General features: G+C 40.3%; 2 long non-coding RNA genes and 1 other non-coding gene across 3 annotated transcripts in view; 1 reads left to right on the forward strand and 2 right to left on the reverse strand.

Moving 5' to 3' along the window:
• Positions 1-23253, reverse strand: part of LOC111261124 (uncharacterized) — a 63331-nt gene that overhangs the window by 18289 nt on the left and 21789 nt on the right. The window contains exon 2 of the long non-coding RNA XR_002680797.1: positions 3597-3697. This is a non-coding gene — a long non-coding RNA (uncharacterized LOC111261124). The remainder of the gene's footprint in view (positions 1-3596; positions 3698-23253) is intronic.
• On the reverse strand, positions 10220-10290 carry TRNAG-CCC (transfer RNA glycine (anticodon CCC)). Its single transcript has one exon. It is a non-coding gene; the product is annotated as a tRNA-Gly (tRNA).
• On the forward strand, positions 12145-13272 carry LOC147753387 (uncharacterized). The gene is made up of 2 exons (XR_015311371.1): positions 12145-12570; positions 12761-13272. It is a non-coding gene; the product is annotated as an uncharacterized LOC147753387 (long non-coding RNA).

Genomic DNA, 23253 nt, shown 5'->3' on the forward strand with positions numbered 1-23253 from the left:
CTTCCGTTTGAAGACTGCCTAAATGAAGAAACGTATAGGCAACACACGGAGTAGCCACTTGGTGCAGGCACGGGTGTGGCGTGGACTAGATGGCTCGACCAAAATACCGGAAAAGGCTTTGCCTTGAATAATATGAACTGACTTAGAAAACGGATGCAAAGAGCTTCAAAGTATCCCATCTGAGAAATAAGCGCTACGTATGCATTTTTGTACGAAGCCCTCGCGTACACACACGCAGGTAGATACTACGACTCTCCTCAAAGGTAATAAAGTCAACAAAATAAACTTGGTATAGTTATTTTGGTTTGTAGAATCTTACTAGATCTACACTAAATACGCAGCGTTCGGCCAATATGCTTTCGCTCCCCGGGATTCTAGTAACTCGATTTGCTAATCGAGGACGCGTGCCGAAGTCGAAAATCCTTGAGGACGGGCTGCTTATAGTTAATGCAGTCACCTAATCATGAGAGCAAAAAAAACAGGAGGTGCCCCTGAAAAAATTGTATAAAACCATTAAAATAAAAGGTAATCTGTATCACTGACAACACGTGTCATTTAATTCAACCTAGTTTTCTACCATAGCGGTTGTAGAGGCAGCACATTTGATGAGAATTTATAGGTTGCCTAATGCCAACATCGTTTTGATGCTATGAACGCAGTTCTCCTAATAGTACAAGAACCAAGATTATTCCAAGAAAACAATACGTCTTACAGATGGCGATGTTTTAATATATGCTAACAAGCGGATTTTTCTCAACAAGCGTCTTCAGTTGTTATCCGTTTTGTTGTGGTATTACGGGGTAGAGCGCTTACATTGTACGTTGCAAATGTTTCCGCCATTCAGAATAACTGAGCTAAATTTGGAGTAGCTCTACATTGGCTCAGTACATATAAATTTGAATTTCGGACATATTTTGAAGGCAATAGAGCCGTTTAGACTTCACTCCCTTGATCGCGCCTATTTAATACCTTATAATAGTTAAGTTCTCCGTACAGGTATCTCATATATAGACTTTGAAGTGCCAGAAAATTTTCCGCATATGAGAACTTCAAGTTATCGTTGTTCGCAGATGATTAGCGTACTAGTGTGTTTATTATAAAAAATACAATACTCTGAAGAGGCGATGGCAGTCGACAAGCATAGGCACATTGGTCTATCGACTTAACAAATGTCTTGTGTTATTTTGACGTCAGCGGTACGATCAGAGCTCATCGCGTTGGCAGAGTTGCATACTTTCATTTTGTCAATATGAACAAGCAATGTCGAGCACCTAGCAACGTAGCGAACAATAAATTATCAACATTTCGTTAAACTGACCCCAAACGAAGGCTTTTCAGTTATTGCAAATGCCTCACAGGGTCCGAGTAGTGCTAATACACGTGCCCCCTTTAACTGGGGTCGCGGGGACGACTTTTTATTTGCTTTTCGGCGTTAAGAGCAGTGTGTCGACCGAATCTAATGCCGTTCTTAGCCAAGGTTTTGTGAACTTCGTCGTTCTGGACATAGGTGGCGCATTAACAGAACCTTACCTGACCCGATAATATCGTATAATACTTCCAGGCTGTGATGCGGTCGAAGAAGAGGCGACAAGCATTTAATATTATCCTATATTTCAACTTAATTAAATATCACGTCACATTTGAACTGTGTGACGCTTCTTCTATACGTTTATTTACAGCTTGTAATAGTTCCATGCATACATAGGACTTTTGGAATACAACTATGGTAATCTCTATGAACTCCTTGTAATACGGACCCTGTGTTGGCTGTACATACGCTTAGAGATACGATTGATTTTATTCTTCCTTGATTCAGAACTATCAAACTGAAGTGAATTAATTCATGATAAAACACTGTTCTGCATAAGCTATAGTATTTAATAATCTCGTTGTTAGTTGATCTGAGTTTATGTCTGCTTTCTATGAGGTCGTTACGATTGTTTTTCTGCTGTACACACTATATTACTTATTGCATCGAAGTTAGCAGGCATCTAATTCGCTTTCTAGACACATACGCTACACGAACGCCTGCAAGGACTTCTCCTGGACCAAAGATGCCTACGAAACCTTTAAGGGTTTCATTTAAATTATTACCAATAGATTATATGCTTTAGCCGTAGCGACCATGTATCAACAACAATTTGATTTTTTTTTAAGTAAATTGTAAAATTTATCATTTGAACATACTGTCCTTGTTTAACAGGATATGTGGCGGGACCAATCCAGCTGATGCATACCTTTAGTTAAAACAAGTTGATAATATTGAGAGGAGTTATGAGCGATGTGGGCGCGATACACCGATGCAACGCAGAAACTTGCTACACATAAAAATAATATAAACAATTTTCTACACGACTCAACGAGATACGAAGCTGCTAGTACGGAATATTGAAGCCTTATGATTATAAACAACAAAGCAGTTTGTAAATGATGCACGAGGGCTATTTTGTGATTTGATTATGCTAGAGTCATAGAGGTTCTAGGTGCGGCACAAAATGCAAAGTCTACGACGGCTCCGCTCACCCATCATTGTAGTTTTCCACCGAAACGGATGTTTTCCAGACAAATTTATAGTGACTCTACGCATCAAAACCTATCCTGCCTATACTGCTCAAACGAAAAAACGTAACCATTGAGGCGCGTCTAGATTACTTTGACGAAGTTAAAGCCTTCGATGGATGAACGTATTTGATATGGATAATTTTAACTAGAGTGCGTATGAGTGTTCAATTGTATTTTTCGACACCCTTCGGCGTATCTTCCAACGTAAATTTCCTGTCCAACTAGTGATAGCAATGGGATGGAAGCCAGGGGCAAGCGTACTGGTAATTTTACTGGCCGGGTTGACATCGAATAGAGCACAGTGGCAGCTGAAACGAATTCTAGAGCGAGATTTGCAGGTGATCACTTTATACGAAGGAGTCTATACAACGTCACGACGAACACCACCGGTGCCTCAGCTCAGATGCTTCTCGGGCTGTTGGCGGACTCCAAAGAGCGTCCAATGTTACAATCGCGGATGGGACGGGAATGGAAACAATTGGGAATGCAAAGCAGCGCTTCCCGACGGCGTAGTTTTCGGCCAGATGGAAGTGAATTGTGAAGGCTATGACTATCCAGATGACCCGTATATTACAGTCGGATCATGCTCCCTTGGCTACAGCCTCATAAGTCGAGACGCTTATCTATACTGGAATGGAAAGGGCTATAGAAACAACGCCGCGTCTATATTCAATCTGTTTTTTCATGTTGTTGTTATTATCACGGTGGTCATATTTATCTGCACGTGTTGTATGCCCTGGGGCGGAATTCGGTAACAACAGAAGACACGTTCAGGGTACGAACAACCCAGTGGGCTAACGAGGCTGGCAGATTCAAGGCTACTTAAATCAGAGACAACATTCTGTAACTACAATGTGAGATAAAATGTGCTGAAGCCTAGTGCGATAACAGATAGTGGCATGATTCAATGAGCATTTATCAAACAAAATAGTTTTAAGTGTTTTTTGCAGAGAACACAAAAATTAGTTACATTTCCAGGTTTCATGTACAGACCTAGCTTTTGCATGCTGATTTCTCAGAACGTGTATACATACCTCTTCCATTTTTGTGATACCTTGAGTTAATTGCCATAGAAGTCATGTGTAGATCCCTGTTGTTTTGAACTGAACCATCGGCGGGACCAGCGTGCTCCCATCTGTAATAGTAGAGGTCGATTAATTAGCTATGCCATACAGAAAACAAACGAACTTATCTCGTTTCCTTGGGGTAACAACAACACACTGGCTGTTCCCACAATTTCTTCTTTGTCTGTCACCCCTACAATGCTTACTAGGAAACTTACGGAAAACTTGCTAGCTGGTAAAATCCAACGCATTGTCGACTGCTACTCCTTGTCACGGTTAGAGTATTGCGGTTTGTGCAGTGACAAACGCACATCGTAAGAAAAAAGCGTTACTTTGAATTGGTGTTTTCGCTTGCTTGTTCGTTGTTCGTTTCTGTCCTGGATGTTGTTGTGTGTCATTCCTAGGTCTCGAAGTAAGCGTGTCTAGGCATGTCTGACCGTCTGTGTTTGCTCAAGCGGAAGAAAGTAACGCTTGAGTTTCGACGGAGGTCCGAGGAAACAGAGTTCTTCATTCAATTCAACGCAAATTGAGCTCAGCACGTCTTATCTTCCCCAGGTCCGCCACATGGCGTTGTGCATATGTAATTACGCGTACTAAATACACGAACACGGGAAGCAGTTAACCGATCGGCCCACTGCCGTTATTATGATTTGTCTTAGTTTATATCAAGCGGACTATTCGGGACACAATTGCTTTACTTTGCGCTGATAAAGCAAAGTTGAATATACGTTCGACATAACACTTATATACAGTTCAACCGTTATTTAGTATAGCATAATCAATTTATTGCAAGCGTTTCGTATGCGATTATGTATAAGGTTGTGGATTCTCTAGCGTTCTGGCATTAGATGCGCACCGTCGGAGATGTGTCCAGCGAATATAGGCCTGTTTTTAAAGTTTATGAAAAACCTATATAACGCTACGATACCACCAAAACGGAAAAATTAGGAATCAATTATCGAAAAGCCCGCAAGTTATTTCACCATAGATGTTACGGAACTACGTAGGATAACGATGGCCACAATAGCCCTATATTTACTTATCCTGTTTGGCATTTTGTGAATTTGTAACCTGGGCTTACCATCTGTGTAATTACAAAACGTAACCATGCTTTGCAGTTTCATAATAATAGTTCAATAATAGACTAATTTAGTTCAAGCAGGACCAGCAAAAAACTCTACGGTAGTTATTTCACTGTCACAGTTGATGCTTCTGAGCCCTGTTCAACTCGACCCATCTGCTGCCAGCCCATAAAATTTTACTATGCAAGGACATACCTAACAGCTGCGATTAGCAAACCCCTCCTACACAGGCTGTTTTGCGGGCTTTTGTATTCGCAGGAACACGCAAGGCCTTACTTTATTAAAAGAATGCTATAGGTCTATACATCAGAAAGTCAGGAACATCATAGCCGTAGGGAACGACTCATAAATGCATAAATGCGCGTTTCCGCCAGCCCGCTCGCATTCAACGCCTATGTTGTGGATAGGGTATAGTGAATAAAGCCTCACAGAGGTAGCCTCAGGAACGAGGTAGGGCGTGCGAGGTAACTGTTTAGGTCGTATAGTTGAAATAGGCAGGGGATAAAAAGAAGCCAAAGTAGAAAAGCATCATAATTACACTACGGTCATAGGGAAAAAGATCAGCTAGTTTCTATCGATTATTTCAAACTGAATTGCCATGAAAACTTTAAACGTCAATATATTTACAATATAATCATGTAAACGCTAATATCCTCAAGGATCTTGCGTCGTTGTATTTTGGGACCGTTAATTCCGGCGTGGCCTCGTGGGCTTCGATGGTCTCAATCACGGCTCCATCAAACGTATTGGATTACACACGCTATTCGCGTCATGATTGACTTGCGATAATAACACGCGCTTCATTCTTTTTTATTTCTTGTTCTAAAATCACTATACCTTTTTTTCGGATAATGCATTATACGTGGGTTTTTTTCTTATACGGTTGTACAGCTCCGCTGGCTACATTTAGATTGTGATCTGATTGAAGTTAGTACTTGGCGAGGATGTTTCGACCCGTGTGCAGACAAGGAAAGTGGATAGGATGTCGAATCCCTACCTGGACACGTTGATCGTGACTGGAATAGAAAAAGGTTCTTCGGGTAGACACGGGTTCTTATACACTTGTCTACGCCTACTGAAGTAGACATACTTCTACTTGTGTGGGTTCTACACTATTGGGCGTGTGTCATGAAGTATCGTGAAGGCTAAACAAAGCCTTATGTCGGTTTGGGGAGCATTATCACATGAACTGCTCGGTACCAGAATGTGCCGATCTATATTGGAAGGTTCCAACGATAGAATCGTATGGACAATAGATCTGCTTGATTTCACCCCCCTGACTAGCCATTCGTCACATGTCCGAACCCACGACTTTATAGCACAAAGCCGGATCACCATTTCTTCTCAGTAGCCTTCACTATGACAATATTTCAGCGGTCGATCTGACACAGGTTAGTAGTATTTTTGAATGAAACTGCGTCAACTCCGACCATTCCTGTACGGAAATTCTGGGAGCGTTGATCGCTGAGCTAACTAAGGCTTAGATCTAGCTTTCTCAATAGGATTCCGACTAGAAGGTAGAAAAAAAGCCATTTTGATAATCTAGTGGCTGAAACATTTATCAATAAGCAGTTTTGTAACGTTTAATGTAATTTATTTTGGAGTGAAGTTTTGGAAATAATTTGACTTCCTAGGGCAAAAGCATATGTTACAATTGTTACATTGATTGATTGATATTGATAAACAGACACAATGACTGAGAAAATTGTCTATAGATTTTTCTGCACAGTGTTTTTAGATGCGCAGTGATTTTAGTCACGGTAGCCTTGTGACTCTGTATTTTATATAGCTAATGGTGTTCAGGAATCAAGCTGAGTCCGATCCATTTTGTCGTGGATCTGTGTGTAAATTTTTAGATTGTTCTGTGTATCTAAGTTGTTACATTCATTTGTAAGATGTGAAGTGCAGCACTACGAGTATCTCATATTTTATATCAATTCCGAAATAGTAACCACGGGCCCTCTGCGTATGTTTAGCTTTAGGACCAGATCACTCAACCTGGGTAAGATGCAAGGTCCTATAAAATTACGCCTTGTTATGGATAAGCTGCCACATCTCTGCAGAAACTTGCAAAGTCACTTTAGGAGTGGAAATGGTTTCGACATCCTTCAAAGGAGAATACCAACAGCCGTAAATCCAATCATAATCAAAAGAAATATCTTTGAAAATAGTAAAAAGTGGCTAGACTAAGTAACTTTGAGCACGGGTTTTCCTCAGCTGGAAAACGAGGGTAATCCGGATAATAACACTAGCCATCTAACTCTTGTTTTACTCAATTGACTTATTTAAACTCCATACGAATAAGCCATATGAGAAACAAAGAGTATTGAATGGTCATTATGGCATTGTCGTCTTTCTATAAGTGAATTAAATATGCAGCAATAGAACAACGGTATATAGAGTTGAAGTGAGGAACAGCAGAGAAACAGGAGAAACTTTCTGAAACGTCAGCAGGCTTCATGACGTCTTGAAGTACGGGGAGTTGTCGAAACGTTGCCTTCCATCAAACGAGCTTGTATCTTGCACTTGTGGGCCGCACCCATATAGTAGCTAAACGACCGGTCATTTTGCTTGACTTTGCTAATAGCAGAGATCAAAACAAACCTGCACGTTTTGCGCGACATATGCATGCCTGCCAGTTATAGTTGGCGCTTTGCTGATTAACTTGGCCCTTGAGGCACTTGGATTCACATTTCCCTGGGGTGGCGGGCGCTATCCAGCTGGACGCTTGTCATATTCAGTCTGTGGTTGATGAGTTAGAATGTCATTGCACAATTGTGGGAGACAGGCGTTCCATAAAGAAGCACTTGGCATTATGCCACCCTCCAGCAGCAGCTGTGCCTGACCTGAAACAAGGGAACCGAAAAATACATGGGAGTTCCAGCCCTAACGAATACTTATGTCGTACCTTTAGCCATGATGCTTGGCACTCGTAAACGAAAAATCCTGAGGTTCCTTATTCCCTTCATGTAGCTTTCTTGCGTTTCTACGAAGTGTGCCCCTAGTGCAGCACGCAAGATTCCTGGAAGTATTAAGTCTAACTATGGAAAACCATCGGTGCAAATACTGAACCTTTTGATGCACAGATTTTATAGAGCCAGCCTGATTGAAGCTAAACCGTTTGAAAATTGCTTCAGCGGGTATCGTGTTAACGAAAACGGTGTATGAATCACATGTCAAGCTATGGAGGTGAAATATCAGCCTAAAACTCATGGGAGCAAGCATGAAATAGGACATTTCACGATGCATAAATACTTCAACATTTCTAAATATATTTTCAGTATTGGATTCTCTCAAAGGTAAAATATGTACACGCACAGACAAACCATACAACCACTAAACTCCCTCTTCAGATGGATCCTTTTTGTCGTTACCCACAAAAACCTTAGGCTCAGCCGAAAAGAACTTCTGTAGAGACCGTAAGACTTGAATTGCGCCCATTGGCTCAGATGCTTCCACTGCATCGGCGCACATGCCTGGCGTCAACGACTACCCCAAGTCTCGTTGGGCACAAAATAACGCCCTCGTTACCGTCTCTGCCGACGTATGTAGTGTGTGCCCATTTAGAAGAACAACAACGGAAGGCTCACTGACCAGTTTCTCACTGTCGAACATTGCGAGAATCCGTTGCAATGCGGGAGATGGTAGAACGGGAAGGGGAAAGAGCGGATTGGAAAGGCGCCACAAGGATCAAGAGAGAATCCAAGACAGATGGCGGATTCCACGCCCTGCTCAGAAAGTGAGTAGAAGCCAAACAAAGCGGAGACCCCTTCTTTTCGTTAGTCTTCGCGAGTACCAAGCAAACCGCTTGGTATAAAGACGATAGTGACGATAAGACAAGCGTAGATCCTATCGTTTACTTTCCTCTCTTCGCTGATGGAGTCGTTAGCGCGTCAGCGTAGGTTGTTTGCGGCCACCAACTACCAGCTACCGGATACCGGTGGACCGTATTCTTGGATCCTTGCTATCTGGCGACTTGTATGGTCGGTACAACGGTTGTGTCGACGGCGGGGAGGGGGGGTCTGGGGAGGAGAAGAGCACTAAGGCTCGTATAAAGGATGAGATATTTCCTTCTTCTTTGTGGAGAAAGACCCTTGGGACAACAGGCTACTGGGTTCGTCTAGTTGTGCAAAATAGAAACTCCCAACGTCGCCTCAAGCCTAAAGATACCTTATAAACGTAGGACTGTTGTGTTATTTTCTGTTTTTTTTTTCTCTTTTTAGGAACACTCGCTCGAAACCGACAGAAATAACGCCTGGAACAAACCGTTGGCTCGAACCTGGAGTTGTCTCTCTGACAGTTAACTCCTGCTTTTTATAAACATATAAGCTGCCCTCAACAAGCTTGATTTTACACTGATTGTTCTTATAGTACATTTGGTATAGATGGCGGAACTCAGGAAACAAGGACATAGTTAAACGATATGAGTTTTGTCCTAATAAAGTACAGATACAATTTAGCATGTAGGAAACGAATCACGCTTTCGAGGCTTGAACTCGAAATACGTGGCTTTTGTCAGCTGAAAGGGTAGCAGGCCATGGCACCGCGTCGACGATATATCTATGAAATTGATCATTAGTACAAAACAGCACTGGAAATCTATGTAGTGTTAAAATGAAAAGAGTAAAAGTGCGGCTTGGCCTCAGTTTCTTATTGTGCTACAGTTTGACTTAAATAGACTCGTGCGACTTCTATTTTAATAATGTGCCTAACAAAGGAAAGTAAGGTCATAGACAAAATGAGTACACGATTATAAATGAAACACCCTAAGGCTAGGTTCCTCTAAACATTGTTAGGTGCAAAAATAGCATAATCATAGCAATACGTATCCATGTAATAGCGGAGATTTAGTTATGATTTGTAGGCACTACGTATTATAAAATAGAAATGCATTATTATTTGTCACAAATGATTTTTTTGAATCTGCGGGTTTATTCAGGTAAATTGCAAGGTGATTGTGGGGCGGTGCTGGTATTATGTCACCAATTTTTAACACATTTACAGAAACCATTGTATGAAAAAATAGTTGAGGAATAAATAGCTGTTGAATTAGGTGTATACCAGATCTTCACAAAGCGACCTAAATAAAGGGTATTTCAATGACGTGTCCAAGAGCGCTAGTGGATTTTGCCTTAAGCATGACTCACAATTGTCAGAGTCAGTAATCCAAAAGATCAATAGGTATATATTACTAATTAATCCCAACAACCATTCAAACGGATTCCTATTTGTGCTGTCTGTATACCGATCCCGTTTCAACGACCTGCGTTCAACTGTTCGACTGTGTAGCGTATAATTAGAGTATAAAAAAAGTTAGATTTTTATCTAACGGTATTAAGATCATACAGATAGTGGTCAGGCTTTACGAACGATCCATTGAAGTATTATATTTAAAAATGCGTTCCTTGAGGGTAAGAGACCTTTGGCGGTGTAATATCTCTTAAATACTGTCGAGAGTCGAATGCCAATTATGAGAAAATTTTTGCTATGAAGAGGTCAATAAAAAAGCACTGCGCCGCCCGGGAATCGAACCCGAGTCGCAAGAATGGGAATCTTGCATGATACCACTACACCAGCGGCGCGCGTGCACGTGTTGGCCTTCGCAGTAACGTGGCGAAAGAGGTTGACAGCGTCAACAAACATGGTGATACCTACCACTAGAAAAGAGGAATCATGTACCCTGAGAACTGACAGGTTCAGTACACTGTGTCTGCTATTAGACTCATTATCCTTTTATTAGAATCATTGTGAATATTGTATACTGGTATGCTGGCGCTGTAAAGGTATTCATAGATAATCGATTAGTATTTTTTTCATGTGTACTCGCAATAAAAGTTAGTTTATGTAGTGCACGTTTTTTTATGTTAATGGCCGATAAATGGAAACATGAAAAGGCCTTGTCTTATGCTATACAAACGATTCCCACATATTCTTTTTACTTAGGCCATCAATAGGGCATTCTTCAGAATATCGTATTAGTTCCTAGTACACTTATTTCGATTATTAGAAGCAGTTAATTTATTGCAGTGTTTTTTTCTTCTTAACTGATTTCGCTTGAAAATTCACTGTTTGTTCTTGTTGTCAATTAAATCTGAAATATTGTACCAGTCTTAAAAACACCTACAACACAAATAACGTAAAAACAAGTGAGTCAATCTAACAGAAGTCAAAAAGAGCTATTAGATGATTCCAGTAAACGTTTCGTAGCATTTTCTTAGTCTGGATACTTGTCGTTAAATTCCATTCTCAAGCGTGGTCCAGATAGTGCTGGGAACGTAATTCTGACCCGCCATCATCTCTCTGCGCTAGTAATGCTGCAATTGAAAATTTTATCAATCGTCAACTTGTTTAGGGCAGTCGATTAACGCAAATGTTTGACGTCGGGAAAGCGGAAAGTTCCACTAGAACCTGACTGTCGGTCCCGAATACCGTCAGATAAAGATCGGAATATCCGAAACGAAAATTTTAATATTTTTCAAAAAGACGTTGGCTAATATAAAAATGTTTTATGGAATATGCCGGTGTAGGAATTATGGGTTGTCAATGAAGCATAATACAGTAGAATCTGTATTATCTGAGAGCAAATTACGTATAATAGTATACGTGTCATATCGTTATCTATTTTAAATATTACACGGACTGCTGGGCCGAATCAGAGCCAGGTCTTTGACTAGAGCAGGGAATAATGGACTGATGAGAGAACAGACTGATTGGAGAAAGGCTGTATTTGGGTAGGATCAAAGGTAAAGTGGCGTAATTTGCTGGTAGATATCCTGGTCGATACGGATTCATTGCTACATTTGGTAGAACACCCTGAACGTACCTGACCGAAACCCTAATTTATACAGCCTTTTTTTTTTTGTATTAACATGCCTTCAATTGATTGCACGGTCTTACGTTACCGAACGCATCTATTAGAAATACCTTTTTCTCTTTAAGCAGATTTACAAATGTCTTGTCGAAATATCTAAGCCCTGCTAATGTTTAGTCACAAGAAATGAAAAACGAGATCTGTACATGTTGACAGGGTTCGTGAGTTTGCCGTCTTCGGTACCGATATAAGCATTGCTAAACGCATGACGACTGGGCACATGAACTCTTCATTTCAGCGGAGCCAGTACCTACGTGAAACCTAAATTAAATTACAATCGCGTTAGCAACGTATTAGTTGCGCGTTGTAGTTTGTGCACAAGGTGAGAAAATTTATTTCGATGCATATGTAATATGGTGCTTCCATTGAAAAACTCAAATTCACCATAAGTGACAATTTTATAAAAGCCTGCAAGTTTTTTTTTCAATAAAGGGGTCGTTTCAGTTGTATATAGATGAAAATTAAATTGTTTTTGTGAGCTTTCTGCATATAGTACATACACATAATATCATATTAGCTTGACCTAATCCGTTTTCGTATTGTCTACCATAGCAGAAAAGTCAACAACCGAATCAAGCGCCGATAACGACCCACAGGGTAATAGGGAAAAAAAGCTAACAGAGACTCACGCTAACGTCACATCCAAATCGAATCCATTAGCTGATGGAAAACGCAGAATCAACCTAAACCGCCGAGTGATTTGATGGAGCATCGCCCGCTATTTTAGCTCGTAACATTTTCTAGTGATCAGTTTTTAATATTTTCTCCTTTGCTGAACGCATTAGTTGGACAAGTAAACGCTGAAGCCTAAAGCAACGAGCCTAATCCTCTAGACTATACGTTTTCGGTGTGAAGGCGACGATAGATTCTATGAAGCCTACACCTTCATGATGATGCTTGAAAAGAAAGCAGATAAATTTACGCCACACTGAACTTGCATCTCAAATGATTTAATGATCGAGCTAAAAACAACCCGAACTGATACTTTGCGGTGAGTAAATTCAATCGACGTCCCCTTACTCTCCCAGGCTAGCTACAAGAGCTCCAACCACAATTCGATGCAAATAAAGCGTATCTTACTTCTGAAAGTTAAGTTCACTTTTCAAATCATGAAAATTTACCCAGAGTTCTCAAGCAAGGTACCCTTTTTAATTATATGCACAGAAAACTATATGTTTCAGTATTGCGAGAACGAGACCCCACTCAGCCATTTTCGTAGCAACAATTTCCGTGAGTGTCAGAGCATTGAGAACTAACAGGGCAGGACGTGCCGCTTTCGTAATCGACATGTGGAATACAAGATGCTGTTGATTCAACGAAGTTCCTGTTAGGTTAATACAGTGTACTTATATACCCAGCAAGGACCCCGCACCCAAGCAGATTGACAATGATTTCTGTGATATAGTATGAGTACAAGGACACAGTGTGCTTACTCGCGCATTGCCACGCTCTATTATGTAAAGCCCTTCAGCAGACAACAATTGGTTAGAAGAACCATTAAAGATAAGCGATTAAGCGGTCATAGACGCTGTCGGAAAGCGCACGAAAGAACGAGCACGCCCATCTCATCAGCACTCATGCTATATGCAAACATGTTCCGTATTCAAAGTACGCTGAATGAAATAGCCAGTGTTGGGTGGCGAGAACCCATCTGCACACAAACATATGCATGAATAAATCAAATATACGCCAAGTATGTATTTTTGTAAACAGAATATCGAAGTCTACCGTGTCGAATGGACCGCGGCCACGGTGAACGGGAAAGGTTAAAATACTCTTCGAAATCATTTCCCTAATTTACAACTGACAAGGTAGTTTCTATGAGTACGGTCGTGTGGCCTGTTTGACCCTCAAGTTACCAGCTAAGGTAATGAAAGTTTCATTTAATCAAAAAGTAACTTTACAACGATATTCAACTTCGGATACAAGCATCTAACCTGCATGCCATCAATATACAACCATTTCACAAATGATCGTAGCTGCCCTAATGTTATATATAATGATTTTTAAAGGAAACCTGGTGCTTTTGATTGTTTTAATAATACTGTATTATGCCACAATAAATAAACAATTTCTATTCTGATGACTGTACACGATGCAAGGTGATGCATTATTAGACACTAACTGTTTCCGTGACGGACTCTTTAACTAAGGGCCATATTGATGAACTAGCGGACTCAAAAAGTTTCCTATTGGACACGAGTTGTAGACGTAAAATGATGCCTCACTTCAAACAATGCATCACTCCTTTATGCAAGCGCCACATCCAGAAGGTACCATACGATATCAAATGTTAGTTACGAAAGGTTACGTTGTTATCATTTTACTACAGCCAGTAAACGGCCCTTATCCATCCCTAGCGAGCTCGTGTCAGAGTACTACCTGAGTCCGTTTTCCAGAACACGCTGATTGCTTTTCAATGTTCTCGTTGCTACAACCAACGTTTTAGGTTGATCAATGGACGATTTCCGCCTTTTCCTTAGTCCTCGTTCCCTTTTCACTGCGCACTAATTTGGCACACAACTTTTCTTTTTCATAAATTCGTCGTCGTTACGTTATGTAACGAGCTTTTACTTTTTTAGCTCAAGCTCTAAAAGTGCTTTGGAAATGTTTTTAAAACAGAGGTAAAAAAAAGTGCATCTTTAACATACTTTATGTCAGTATAGTGCCAGAGAGGTCACAAAGCTATCAAAACAGCCTAAGATGTTTGCGCAGTGCGCGGTGATAGCTGTGTACGTGAAAGAACTTCTCAAAAAGGGCCTTTGTTAGGCTCAAAGAGGCGAGATTGGACTTGAAGAATGCATCTTGTAAAGACTTCCGGTGGAACGGAATAAAAAATTAGTTGAAAGATGACAGCTATAGAGAGTGACAGCAGATACACCTCAAATTAAGTTGTTGTTACAATTCAAGTGTAACGTTAAAGTTTTGTTAGGCGAAAAAGAAAGGATAGGACTTTCTAACCAATCTAATATATAGCTGACATGTATCAAAACATGCGTTTACAAATATTTAGGAAATATTTGATGGGAAGAAAGATAGAAATTTGCGAAAATAACGCTTCGAATGCCCAGTTTATAATAAAGCAGTAGTAGCTTAACGTTAAATATACGAAATCGTTCACAAATTCAGGCATTCTATTCAAAAGAGTGTTACGGCTTCATTATAATTTCAGCTTTTTTTTTGTCCAAATCAGTCGTAAGAAGGTTTTTCTTCTGAGATTCTTGTGAGACAAATTGGCCTAGCCTGAAAAGGCTGAAAGGGCCTCGAAAGATTAACTAAGTTTTAAATAGGTATAATTATAAGGCAAGTAATAGTTTAAGGTTTGCTACATACTGAAAACGAAAGTCGCCATGCGTCACAACAGGCTGTTAGATAGGTTAAAGGTCTGACTTCATTCAGTCTTGTAGCATTATCCACCAAATCAGCGAACGGTAATTTACAGTAATTATGAAAGAGATCAGTGATAAAATCAATGCTGGTACACCACCTCCGAAGTTAGCTATCGCAGCGACATTGAAAGGTGTCTAAATTTAAGGCTGACTCTATAATAGCCGGGTGAAGATTCTATAGTCAGCAAAACTATACGGGTAAGTAACATGCATACATTGTATACGTAGTTGAAGATAAAATGTTGGCGAGCTGTTTTCAAATCGTTTAATCTTCGGACGCGTACATTCGGTTGACATTCAAACCGAAGGAACCAGTTCTGCGTACTGAGACAGTTTACACGTCGTATCGGGACGTATAACCGACGATGTATTATCCTCTAGACAATTTGCAGCAAAATGCTGAAAATAACGACATCTGAAATCGAACCTAACGGCGTCGCTCTATTCTCCCTGGACCTCGAGGAGGGTCAAGGCGAAGCTCGTCTATCATTGGAGCTAGCACTCGATAAAGGAGGCAATGTCAAGATTTTCAAGTAGTGGATACGTGTCGTCTTTATTACATACTCAAGCTTGATTCGCCTTTGAGTCACTCATGCAGCCCTCAATATCAGCTTCCGGCTTACGTCCGGTACGCCGGCTGACTGGCTCGTGGGAGCATAAAAGACAATGTGTCTACGTCCGGGTTCGAACCTAGACCACAACGTGGGCCACAGTAGTATTGACTTAGCTCGCGTAAATTGTAACGAACCGATCCAATCGACAACAATCTTTCCATGTAATAGAACATTTCACAAACGTTGTTATACGTTAGACGCTGTGTTTGCCTACAACGGCACCTAACGTCTAACAAAATTAGCCATTTGCGGTATGCACCATTGTACAGTATTATCTGTTTCCAAATGTCTCTTTCTAAAGCACACATAGCTATTAAAACCTAGACAAATTGCAATGCAAATCAAAAAACCAAGTCTCCAAATAGGTTTTGCTTTAAACTATTGAACTAAATACATGCAAAAATTTTAAAAAAAAATAACTAAATAGATGCGTAACAGCACAGCCATCTCCGGGTAGTCTAAGGAAATACGTGCGGCGGCAGCAGCGAACAACGCTGCAGCATATGCTTTATTTTATGCTGATTTTAGCGCCTTCGAAAGTTCTAAGTTGAAAACCCATTATTCATTCGATTACGCTGTCTGCATGAGGTGAATCACAGTTACAGTGGCGCCGATATAATTGTTGTGATGATGATTACTGAAAACGTATTTCAAATCGCAGTTTAAAAGGTACAAATATTCAATCATATAGCTTCAATTTGTTACCAAATGTTACCTGCACTTCAAATTCATCTATATTCCTCAATTTATCTTTATTCGATTGCATTCAGACGGTTCCGTTATCACAGTCCAGATAAATGCAGCCATCGCTGGAGCTACGCGTGTTTCTTTGCAGTGAGCTCTGGTCGTTTCTTCAGAGAGCAGACGCAGGGAATATCCACCCATAGTAATAGCAACGATAAGGGGCAAGCAGTGAGCCGCACGGTAATTTTTTCGTTTTTGAACTTTCGCTAGTTTCTGAATTGCAAATGAAAAAAGGTAAATTATATCCTCACATGGTGTGGGGAGCCACCTTGGACGCCAAAGTAATTCGGCCGAACTGATGGCTTGTGATTGATAGCTATGGGTGGGCTCTCCGGCTGCTCGTCAGCCCTTACGTTACCCCCCGTGAAAGCCAGGGAGAAGCCTATCGTCACTGAAACATACAGCATCGCCCGTTATTATAGCAACGTCAATGACAGAAGCTGGTCGACATATCGGTCCAAGAAGGACAGGTCCATATACCGTAGACGAATGAAAGGTTCGCAAAGATTCACGTTGTCCTTAGCATTAACGTAGTGGAAAGCCGTTGCGTAAAGGATAACGGCATGGGAGCTGTTTTCTCTCAATAAATCTCAATGCAGTAGAGCTACAGCTAAATAAACGTTGCGCTCTTCCGAAGACGAACTCGGTTAGTATTTGTTTACCCTACATCGCCGATTAGGCAAAAATCCAAGGAAAAATCATAATCACAAACTGCAACGTGAGCAGAACGCTCGTATCAGACATACCCACTATAATCAGACTATAAATAAAGAAATTGAAACCTCTAATTATGTAGCAACGTGCATATAGGACACATCAGCTAAACCATATTTTTTTTCTGGTTTGTTCGTATTAGAATTACGTTCGAAGCTCTTAGGTTGTCAAGTAATTTGCGGTTAGAAAATTAAGAGGCCTTAATTAAGACGAAATGTTATTCCAAACGATTGTAGTTGTTTAAGAGAGGTGGAATAAATAGAGGTTCTATTTAACTTTCATCGATCTACAAGATATATTAAAACTGTTATTGTTGTTCGCGCTCGTGAACAGGTTTGAAAGTTACTTCGAAGAGGTAAAATGTAACGTGCTATATGTACGCTGCCTTCGGGAACGAGCTCGATTTACAGTTACTCAACTCTATCGACTGTATTGATGACTGGATGACCCGAGCTGTATTTCAAGATGAGCTTAAGTCGCGCGAAATTTCCAAAGTATACACAGAAGCAAATCATTTAGAGCTGACTAGCGAAAAGTATGAAGATAAAACTAGTTAGCAGGTGCATCTCGTTGCTCTATATTTCATTACGACGCTTATACCTAGGGCTTTTTTTTTTTATCGTTTCGATAAACTTGTGACGTCGGAAATCGAGGCGCATCTTGCCCATACGGGTGTTCACGCAAAGCTGAACATTCGAATTCCAAATATAGTTTTTTTAATGCTAAAATATTCATCTTATCATAAAATAGTAGTGTGAAAATTATCTATAAAATACCACACCTGGTAAATGATTTGTTCGTTTTTTCTCCTTCGAACTATTCTCCTTCTTTCAATGGAATTTACAATCACGATTTGGCAGATGCAGCTGAATACCTAGGGGGTACGGAGTCTAATCTTTTTCTCTACGAAATGTTTTAAGTTTAGAATAACTTACAGAAAAAACCCAAAGACGTTAGACTGCACGATCCAAACGGCTAGTTCAAATTACCCCCAACAGTATGAGCAAGCAGCATTTTATGCAATGATTGTTTCGCGTGATGTATGGCAAGTGAAAGTCTACTTGTTGATACCATATGCTTTCGAAATTCATAGTATCCATTTGAACCTAGCTAAGTTAGCGCTCACCATCGACCGTTTGTGTGTTTCCGGCAGATCCATTGAAAAACTAGCCCAACAATACTTTTAACCCAAAGTACAGTACCAAAGAATGATATGCTAGATATATATTTTCTCCTCATGAAAAATATGTGTATTTTTGTCATTGCAAATTTTGCGAGAATTTTTCTTGTCTGCGAGACCATTACAATGAGCATCGTTCCCTTGTTGTTTTTCAAATATACAACTGACGATGTGCTAAGGGTCTAATGAATTGTTAAATGGGCTAGATCCTGTAGGCATGAGGACGAACTGCAGTGGGTCTTGGAATATTTGATTTTGGAACACGCTATCGAAAGGGTGTTCCTGGATCTGCAATCATAAAGGGCCGCGATTTTTTCGCTTGAATGATCTGGATGAACACGTGTCAATAGTCTGTCATGAATACGAGACTCACTTTCGCTGATTTTTTTCGTTTATCGTACACCTTACAGTTGATGCACTTAGAACAGTTTCTTTACCAAGAAAAATAAGGTAATTTGCGATTCGTGGCAGTCCCACGCAGAGCTTCTTTCCGAAGAAAACGAAACGTTGTTGGGTCGAACGAATAGCGACCCATTTCTACCAATACTGTACATTTACATTTAGTTAATTTCCAACCACATATGATATTTGCTAATCCAGACATATGTGACTTAAATTCTATGCATCAGTTAACACTCACAATGCTGAAATCTATAGTGTGCTCAAAATACCACCTTATTATCCATTTATCTTTATTATATATCCACTATCGCCATTAGGCATCTTATCAGACGGCCGGCTCCCACCACGAAACAAACGCAATGTCTCCCCAAGATAAGCAGACAAATACGTTACGCACTAAGCGATTACGTAGACATAGTACAAAGACCTAGTCTAATCTAACTTATTAGAAAGTTCACTTTATCACTTACAAAATGATCACGAAAATTACACATTCGCTTTCACCGACCCTATGTTACGGCTGTTCAAGGTAGGAAAAATAGAAACATGTAAATGTGAGAGAAGCACAAACGAGGATATCGTTACTCTGTGCTAATCTGGCGTCAGTAATAGTACCGTTAACACCATTTTGCTGTTTTTGAGACAAGTATTTAAAACATGAAAGGAAATTCATTAATGTCCTAGCTAGATGAACTTCCGTTGGGACTATTATATAGGACAACCGATTGTCGGTACCAACGGTTTCAGGGAAGAAATTCAATACAGTGGAGTAGAAGATTCACAATATACACAGATTTTTTAAAGAGCGCAAAAACACTGTTTTTGAAGATTGTAAAATCCTTAGGTAAACATTAGAAGCGGTTTGGGAGATGAATGATCTTTTGGATCTGTCGGATATTATTTTAGAGGGTTGTCCACGTTTGCTATAATTGTTAGTCTTGTTTCGAATACTTGCCCCGTCTGGCATATTTTAGCCTTTCGTTGGGTCTTCATTTTTTCAGCTTCCTAGATTTTTGAATCTTCAGCCTGTGACCAGTCCAAATTTTAGGTTGGCCAAATTCTTATGTATGCCATTTTCGGCAGTTCGGAACCCCATCGGACCTTTAGTCATAATCGCTCCTTTTAGAGTGAATTATGTATCGAAGAAGCGATTCAGCAACTAATTGAAGTGAGTCGTACTTAGAGTTGATAAACAGCTTATGGAAGCCGTTTATCTCCTGTGTCCTTTTTGCATTATGTCGGCGATATACGAATACCTCAGCTATCGTGGGCAACACCAATTTAAGCGATCCATTAGTAGACTCACTGTTAGATTTCTGCCTCTTGATCTCAGCCACCTATTTTCCAAGCTGTGGCACACAAACATGCAACAGAGTTTCCATCGAAAACTTTAAGCGCCGTCAAAGCTTTATAGAGTCAAATGTTGACAAACACTTTTGGTTTCACTTTGTGCGGCTTTTCGCTGTCTCCAAGACCTTAATGTTATCAATTTGTCGACTAAGTTTAACTATTTGAATCCGCCTTCATGATCTGACTGTATTTTTGAAATATGGAGCAGAGCAGCTTTTTTAAATTTTCAAAATCGTATGGGTTGCCGATGATCAGGCTTTGTCCCTCTCAATTCAAAGTGTCGACTTAGGGCTGGAATAATGATATGCATAAAATCAACCGCTTGGGAATCGTACCTTTATTTAGATCGATGTAAAATCGAAATTTCTGTTTTTTTTTTTCTTATATATTTTTCCTAGCATGTGCAGGCGGGTCGTTACAGCGGTAAATTTAACTACTTCGTCCAATTGTGCAGAGAGCTCTTGCTATTGTCGAACTCAGCCAAAATGAAAATCATTTTACAGCCCCTGCAGAACAAATGGCGCACATTTCGAAGCCAACGCTTTAAAAAAGTACACAAATAGCAAAGTATAAATGTTGCCCAGAGTATAATACATCCTAACCTAAACCTACAACGGGTAAAGGTCTATCGCTAGGTCTGCGCATTGCGAGTGTACTATCCAAGCCGCTTATTCTGGCGTTCGGCTCGGCATAGTACGTGAATGGCATAGACGTTTACACAAAAGGAAAACTCTGATGAAAAATAGGTTCTTTTAGCTCTCAAAATTCGCCCATGTCCTTTTCGTACACAGGTCCTTTCTCTTTGCAAAAGGAAAAGCAGAGATATGGTGAGTTGCAAGTAGGAGAAAAACACACCTATGAACTGAAAAATGAAAGATGGACGAAGAGTCCAGCAGCTCCCAGCAGTTTTGGGTAATGTAGGGTACGATGCCGACCTTCACGAACGACCAACAATCTATCCAATATTTGGTTTTGTCATAAATCAGACAAGGACTAGCTCTCAGATAGGTAGAATAAGAGCACGAAAAAATCATCGCTTTATAATCACAGACGCTGCCTCTCGCCGTAAAGAACTTCCATAGTGTCCTTACCACTATACAATACAGCTGCTGCAAGATATCGGTTGTCTAGTTGTCGGCAGGTTTACAGGTGCACTTTTTTATGTATCCGTTTCGAAAAAAGACTGCTTAAATCGAATTCTAAATAACTGAACTTTACATAATTAATGAGGCGCGAACTTCATGGAATACGAAGGAGATTATATATATAATTTTGTCCAAAAACGTCAAGTTTTTCCTGTATTCATTGCATGCACAAATATTAATTAGTGCTCGGTTAAATTTCACCCTCCTCTTGGTAAGGTCAATGTGTTCACTAAAATTTAGTTTTTTCGTAGAGCTTTTTATTGCTTTACGGCTTCCTTTTAGACCTGTTCAGATAATTGGTACAAGTGGGGTCATTACGAAAGCGTAGAATGTACATCCTTTACACACTAGCGTGATTGGCCATCGCTATAATACCCCATTAATATGCAGGCAAAAGAAAACCTGTTGTGTTGAACAGGCACAGAAGGCCTAGATAGCTATAGGTTTTGGATGTGATGTCCGACCTTCGTAGATAATGAATCGTAAAATAATTGGCACACGTAATTACAATATTCTGTTTATTTGGTATCGCCGAATTGGCATTTATTTAGGCAACAAACTCCCGAGGGGCCATAAATAAGGAACCCAGCACGACTGGTTTAATGCTGATTTTGCGATGACATTTGCGCCATGAACAAGCATACGAAATAATAACACATTATATTAAATCCGCAACAGAACAGGGTATCGGTTTCTTGCTTAATGAAATAGGCTTTTCGATAATTTGTCGTATTCAATAAAGTAACTAATCAATTTACGACAAGGATATTTTGTATTTCTTGCTCGATCCGTACCAAAAAGAGGTACCTACTAACGGCATTCGAACGTGAGCTTTCCGACGTACTCTACACTTTATCGGATTATGAAACTTGTTGAACAAGCACTGTGATTGCGGAGCTCGATCATTTCTGTGCTTAGCAATACTCTGTGAAAAGTTGGCCGCAGTTATCAGCTAGGAGTACTTTCACGGTATGCATTGAGGTCGACCCAATGCCACCAAGGTATGCGCACTTAAGGTTATTCTAAGCGCAGTGGGCATCAAATATAAGGTGTCTAAAATGGCACTCTTAAATTCTCTGCGACTAGGCATACTCTGCGCCAATGGCCTAGCGCTTCCGTGGCGATACCGGTGGCCCCAGTTTGGACGTGAAGGTAACCGCTGCGCTTTTTCTGGTTAGGGCGCCAAAAATAAATTTCACTACTGAACTATTATGGCGTGCCCACAAAATACTTCTAATATTTCGTTAAATATCATTAAGCATCGCGTTGCCCACTAAAATAGCAGACCTAAACACCATTTTTCGATATTGCTTTAATTGGCTTTTAGAAACAATTAAAGTAGTAACAGTATACCGACAGATTATAATAGCCGACAGATAAAAATATCCTTTGCAGGACCACAGGTCCTGCAAAGGATATTCTTAAAAGCGCGTAACATTTCCACAGCATCTTGTGCATTTTTAGAAACAAGGAAGTCAGATGATTACGCACTGATACATTTGTTACATATGTGAAGCATTGGACCAACAAAAAAAAAGTATGTCTTCGAATATGACTACCATCAGGCACGGCTATTCGAGTGGTTTGTGTGCTTTCTGCGATTTTATGCAGTCCAGCCCAAGTGAAAATGTTAATTGTTGACAGGCTATTAAAATATTAAGCCCCTGTTTGAACACAGGCTGTCACGGTTGTCACTTTAGAGAAAACACCAAGAACCAGTTGTTTTTTTAGTCATTGTCCAGTGTCGTTCTGAAGCCCAAGCGTATGTAATGGAAGGACAGAGCTAGAGGCAGCGGCCTCATATTAAGAGAAAGTGATGCACCGTACTTTAATGGTATCTTTTAATCGAAGATGCCAATGGCGTTTGATGGAAGGCAAAAGTGACGACAGAGTGAGAGAAGAAGGTCCCAGGCAATCCGTTGAGCCTGCTGGGCACATTCGTGGTTCGCGCGGCCGTTGTAAATAGAATTCTATTTTTCGCTTGCCTGCTGAGAAAGGGTTTCTTTGGCCTGATTCGTGCCACTTATCCAGCAATAAAGAGCGATAACAATTCGGATGGAACGTCCCTGCTAGTGGCGGATTCCTTCTTCCATTTAATTTCTATCCCATGACTTTAACGACTATCATAAGATAAAT

This window comes from Varroa jacobsoni, unplaced genomic scaffold (assembly GCF_002532875.2).
Source record: "Varroa jacobsoni isolate VJ856 unplaced genomic scaffold, vjacob_1.0 scaffold_521, whole genome shotgun sequence".
Classification (NCBI taxonomy): Eukaryota; Metazoa; Arthropoda; class Arachnida; order Mesostigmata; family Varroidae; genus Varroa; species Varroa jacobsoni.